General features: G+C 32.0%; 1 long non-coding RNA gene across 2 annotated transcripts; it reads right to left on the minus strand.

Annotated features, from left to right (window-relative positions):
• Nucleotides 1–2350: 2350 nt before the first annotated feature.
• Nucleotides 2351–6305, minus strand: LOC149513420 (uncharacterized). Of its 2 annotated transcripts, XR_016330376.1 has the most exons (3): nt 5108–6305; nt 3624–3731; nt 2351–3530 (listed from the first exon to the last, which is right to left on the minus strand). It is a non-coding gene; the product is annotated as an uncharacterized LOC149513420 (long non-coding RNA). The 2 variants fall into 2 exon arrangements; XR_016330375.1 differs by lacking the exon at nt 5108–6305 and having other exon boundaries at nt 3624–4691.
• Between the last annotated feature and the right edge of the window lie 365 nt (nt 6306–6670).

Genomic DNA, 6670 nt, shown 5'->3' on the forward strand with positions numbered 1-6670 from the left:
CTCATGTTTGATCTTATGCTTAGAACAATATTTTTTATAGTTTTTGGATATGTGTTCTCCATTATTATCAATCTGAATACATTTCAAGGGTAACCTTGTCATCTTTTTTATCATGGTATGAAATTTTTGAAAGTATTATAATATCTTATTTTTATTTTTTAACATATACACCCAAGTCTTACGTGAAACATCGTCAATAAAAGTAACAAAATACTTGCTACTACCTAATAACTCAACCTTAATGGGATCATATACATCAAAATGAATCAATTCCAATATATTTTCTTTTCTTTGATAACACTTACAAAAAGAAACTCTACAATGCTTACCATGTAAACAATGCTTACATGAATCGAAAGACATACTTTTGGTTAAGAAAATGAAAAACCACCTTGCCAAAACCTGTAACCTTTTTTCACTCATGTGTGCTAGCCTTTTATGCCACATATTTGCTAAAGCATTATCCTTAACAATATTTATCTGGTTGCCATTCAATTGCATCCCTGTTTTGTATATTGCGCTACTTAGTTTTCTTTTTGCAACTACCATAAATCTTTTAAAAAGCTTTCACTGTCTATTTTTTTGTTGAGTCTCATATCCATTTTTATCAAAGATATTAATAACAAGTAAGTTCATTTTCATATATGGAATGTGTTTGACATCCCTCAAAATTAACATGCAGCTAGTACTAGTTTATACAACAATATCACTAATCTTAATAATCTACGACACGCTCTTGTTTTCTATCTTGGCGTAATCAAAGTCTCTTGCTTTGTAAATTATAAACAACTCTCTCCCAAGAACACAATGATATGTCACTTTTGTGTCAACTATCCACTCAATGTCAGGATCACCAATATGATTACAATCACTATATGTACAAATTAAAGTAATTGAATCACTATCTGAATTCATTGTTGCAACATTGCCATCATTTGAACTTTTGCCCTTCTCATTTTTCCACTCTTGCTTTAAGATTTTACATATCACTTTTATATGACCTGATTTACCATAATGGAAGCACTTCATTGTATCTTTGGTCTTTGATATATGTTTAGACTTACTACGGTTTTTTGAGTTCTAACTTCTATCAATGTTTCTACCTCTTTCTCTGTGACAATAGCTTGATTCTCAGGATTTAAATCTTTTCACCTCGTTTCTTCATTAAGCATACTATCTTTTATCATCTCCAATGTCAACTTGTAATCATGAGATGAATTAAAAACAATCACAACTAAAGTAATCAAATTGTCTGGCAATGAACCTAAAAGAAACAATGCCTTCATTTCATCATCCATCTTAAGCTTCATAGTAGTCATCCGATTAAATATATTTTAAAAATTACTTAAGTGCTTTGTAATCGATCATTCATCCCTATACTATAAAGTTGTAAGCTTTTTAACAAACATAACTTTATGTATGCATATTTTTCTTCTCATACAATGCTGCCAATTTTTTTCAAATAGTATGGGCATTTGTCTCTTGTAATACATGATGAAACACGTTGATATCAACTCATTTTCTGATTGTGACAAGTGTCTTTCTGCCTTGCTTCTTTCAGTTTTCATCTTTTATATCTACTGGCTTAGCTGAATCATCCAATACTTGTCCATTCAAATATTTGTAGTATAAATGATCTTTCATCATAGGATTCCAAATTGATTAAATTTGATGCTATCAATTTTATAAAACCTATATCACCCTCCATGATCTTAAATAAAATTTACTTCTATATTGAGTTATTTTTGTATCAATGTCTCAAAATAACCAATGTTCTGATACCACTTGTTGGAGAGATATGCCATACTTAAAGCCCACTGAAGTATACCAAAAAGCTTATAAATACATATTAGACACCACGTGAGCCCAAAAAGCTTAAGTTATTGAGTTCATGAATCTTCCATGTATATATAAGACATTTCATTCAGATTTTTTAATTATGTGAAATTTTTACTTACATATAAACCTTATCTGAACAAAAATGTCACTAAAAATATTAATTATTTTGACATTGAGAATCTTAATAGGTGTTTTTTAATGCCTCAAAAAATGAGATTTTTTTTAAATTTAGAATAAATACCGTTAAGTCTTAAAATTTAGCTACATTAGCATTTTGTAAGTGCTGTTAAATTTTGATATTTAACGGCATTTGTGTAACATAAATTTCACTAAATTTTGAATATTAGTTTTTTAAATATAGTTGAATAGAAACATTTGAAATGATTTTTTTTTTTATTAATTACATTCAATATTGAAAGATATTATTAAATACACAAAATTTAATACATGTTTATTAATTAATATTATAAAATATTTAAATACAAGTAAATATATAGATCCAGATGCTTCATACAGAAAATCCATCAGCTTTAGAAATGAAACCTTAATACACCCTTTCTAAACTTGTACAGAGAATATGTTCTAAACAAAAGATTTGGAGGAAATAATGCAACTTAACCCACAGCTTCACCATCCGTTGATATAAATGCAGGTGAGCTTTCCTTATCAAGCAAAACTAACTTGGCCGCTTAAATCAACAACCAGAACATGCAAATGAGTATGTCTCTTGATCCATTTACATTCAAATTCAAACATAAAAAGTATCTTCAAGAATTTTAACTAAAACCAAAAGCTGAAGTGCCAGAAAGAGAGCACCCTTGACACATCCACAGGAAGATTAAAACACAGTAAAGAAAAACAAAAACTAATAAAAAAAATCTTATAATGGTCAATGACAGAACATATGTAGGCAAAGAGATGAAAACGTAGTTGAATTGCAGAGATCAGGTGCATCCAAGCCTGCACTTGTTTCTGAAACGCATCCGTTTTGGATCTAAGTTTCATACAAGCCATTTTATTACCGTGAAAAAATAAAACAACTTCAGCAGCAGAATTCCGAACAAGCTACTCCAGAATAACAAAGAAACTAGATGCTTTGCCGATTCATCAAATTTATATCTGTATATTGACCAAAATCAGTTTAGAATCAACTGGGAAACTTTGACTCCAAATCAATCTTATGTGCTGAGGTCTCAAATAAGGAAAACCTATTCGAGCCCGTTTCAGACTTTCATATACCCGATTCAACTTTTTGTACCAAATTTCATTCCTTTCTAAGGCTAGCATATACTAAATCATTTCTAAAGCTGCAATCTCTTAAAAACTGATGCCATTAATCATAGCGTAGCTGCACCAATAATTTCCTGGCAGCAGTATATAAATGTGAATTTGAAGCCCTATCTGATGATGAATGTTTATATAACATTGTATGTATCATACTTTCCCATATTTATGGATGCATAAAACTTATGCGACAATACTGCATCACTGACAAAAATACAAAAATTAAAATAAATAATAAATCAAGAAAGTTGAAGAAGTTAATCATTAATATCAAAGAAAATCTGCTGGTTGTGTCTATATCGCCACCAAACAAGTAATCCTATAACCAGTACGATGAAAAAAGCAGCACCAAAGCTAGCACCAAAAGCGACAGCTACAGATGGCCTTTCGCTCATAGTCCGATTGAGCTAAGAAATCAAAACATGAAGTCAAACTGTAATGCAGAAGAGAAATGTCAAAATATTAAAAAGAAACTGCATGTATAACACCATGATAGTCACCTTTTAAACCATCTTGTGGGAGAGAAAGAAGCTTCGGTCATAGGCGGAAGCTTGATGATGTTGAGCTCCACTTCGTTGTGGACATGTCGCTCGACTCTGCTTTAGACCCTGACGCGAAGGATAATGATGTAGCGTTGATTGAAAATTTTCTATTTGATAAAATAGCAACTGGATTTGGAGAAGAGACAGAGGAAAGGAAGGAAAAAAGAGAAAGGGAAGCGAGGAAAACCGAAGGAGAAAGGCAAAACACATCAGTGGGAGCTAGGGAAGGAGAGAAATGAAGCTGAGGGAAGGTAGGTTACTCGATTTGGGAAAACTTTAGCTAATAAACGCAACAATTATTACAAGTTTAGCGTTTTCCTAAAATCCAATAGCTTACTCAAATCTAAATTTTTTTCCCATTTAGAGGCGTTGCTAATACAAATGCCACTAAATATTTCAAAACTGAGTGTTCCAAATGTAATCAAATTGGGAGAAAAATTTAACAGCGTTTCGACTATAAACGCCCATAAATTCTCTAAGTTAACAATTTTTGTAGAAAAATGTAGGGAAAGATCGTCTTTAGCACATTCTCTCAAACACTAATCTGCTTATTAATCAATGGCATTATAACTAACAAAAAAATACCACTATTTCATACAAATGCTAATACCACATTGAAAGGCACAAGGGATTTAAAAAAGAAAAATCCTTTAACGATCAGCATCCTGAAGAAGCAAAAGAATTGGAAGCAAAAATTCCCAATTGAAAAATCTTTTTGTTCCCTGCAATCTCCTCTGCTGTCAACAAGCCTTTGAATTTTTTTGCCTCATGACAAAGAATTCCCTTCAATTACAATCGAAAACAACTGAGCAGCAGAAAAGGAAGGGAAGATTTTTTAAAATATTTTGATAATATTCAAGAGAAAATAAAGGAATGAACCATCACAACAAACGAAAGTATTTGGGAGAGGAAAAGATTGAGGGTCTCAATTCCCAAATGTCAATTTGAATCTTTTGGAGCCCCAATTAATTGTAAGGTATAGATTCGGTTTCCCAAATTAATTATAAGAATTTGTAAAGTTCAGTAGGATTACATTTCATGGTAGAATCTTCTGAAAATTACTCTGATCCGAGGTAAAGCTACTAACCAAATCTTCTGCTCACTTCTAGGAACCCTAGCATAGAGAGAAAGAAAAGAGGAGTGATTTTAACTATATCAGATTCAGAAAATTTTGATCTCACGGAAGGATTATACGATCAGTAATGGGTATTATGACGAGCCACGCATAAATGAAGGAACAAGTTACTAATGAAAGGAGCTCTTCAACAAGAAAGATGATCATCTTATTATTAGCAACAGATTGGAGGAGAGTAAGAATAATTAAAGATGTGGAAAGAAATAATCCAAGGTTTATGTCAAAGAAATATGAATGACTGAATTCAAAACTTATCTCAATTAGTTCAGAAATGACATTAAATAGGTCTAGAATTCGAATCCAATACCTACAACTCCTTCTCGTAGCTGAGAGATTCATCACTGGACCAATGATCAATTCCATTAGCTTTAGCTTTTACTCCATACATGTTATCTTCAACCTCAGCATAACGTGTTCAACCTTAGAATAACGTGTAAGGATTTAATGCTTCAAGAGGAAGTAGTTAATGCTCTCACACGGCGTAGAATGTTCAAACAACTCTCTTTGTTTGCAGATTGCCTTTGCCTTCCAAGGACATCCAAAGCCGTCAATCCACTCGTATTAGTTTCATTCAAATCCACCTTACATGTTAATAATAGCTGCATTAACTGTTTACAAATACACCAATCAACTTTATTCACTACTAGTACTAACGAGTCTTTATTTTGTAAATTCCAAATATATAATTTCTGAAATTTAATTTAACAAAATATTAAAATTATGACAATATGAGCAGGTCAGAGAGATTGTAACCAAAAAAAAAAATGTTAAATTAAATTGGAGATTGCACCTCACGATGAGTTTTATAAGCTGCTAAGCGCAACCCAGTGTCGCCATTCCTATCCTTCGAATTTAGGATGTGTTTTCTCCAAATTTTGCAATAGAGATGAGTACTCTGAATCCACTGTGCAAGGATGTGAAGAGCTTAGAATCTATCATGTTTCATTGCAATATGCAAAGCTGTTTCATTGTGAATTGTAACATCTTCAATATATGCAGGACAATTCCTGAGAAACTGAGCTAAAAGCTCAAGGTTTCCTTCAATACATGATGCAAAATGGTGGGTGTAACTCTCTTTCCCTTGGACGCGAACAAGATCTTTATCAACTTCTAGGAGACAACGGAACATCTTTTGACCATTTTGCAAGGCAAGGTGCATGGGGCTACAGATGTCATGGTACAGCTTCAAAGCAAATGACGATATTAAGTAAATGATTGCCATTGCAAAATCAACATGGCCATCAGCTGCACTGCTGCAGCAATATGTAGATGAGTGTCAACAAACTGTGATTCATCAATGCGTCTCAAAACATCTGGATCTTCTTGAATACATTCGTATAATGCATATTTATTTCCTTCTTGTGCAACCCCCCTCAATCTTTCATCCATGGTGAGAGGAACAACCAAAAGTTCTTGCAAAGATGGACAAATTGAATAATTGTCGGTTTAGGGTAAGTTTAGCTATAAGAAGGAAGCTATGAAAGAAGTGGGGAGCACAAATATCACTTATATAACAACAATACAACGATCGTAAATTTTTTTTGGTACAAACGAGGCTTTAGCTGAAATAGAAGAAAATGATGCAAGTATTGAAATTTAAATTTCAAACTTACTAGTTATCATTTCTTAAAGGTGATAGTGAAATTTTTATTTATGTAATAAGTGAATTATGATATTATCATACATTCATTTGATTATAACTAAAGAAATTAATAAATTAACATAATTATGAATACGCATTTTTGGTTGATGCTTTTAGGGATGATACTTGAATAAGTTATCAAACATCATTACAAAATGGAAAGAAGTCTTCGATTTTTTATGGCATGACGAAATTAAGTTTATGAAATTTTCTTTTATTATAATAAGC

The sequence above is a fragment of the Durio zibethinus genome, chromosome 19 (assembly GCF_047325235.1).
Source record: "Durio zibethinus cultivar Kanyao isolate XHJ-2024 chromosome 19, ASM4732523v1, whole genome shotgun sequence".
Classification (NCBI taxonomy): domain Eukaryota; kingdom Viridiplantae; phylum Streptophyta; class Magnoliopsida; order Malvales; family Malvaceae; genus Durio; species Durio zibethinus.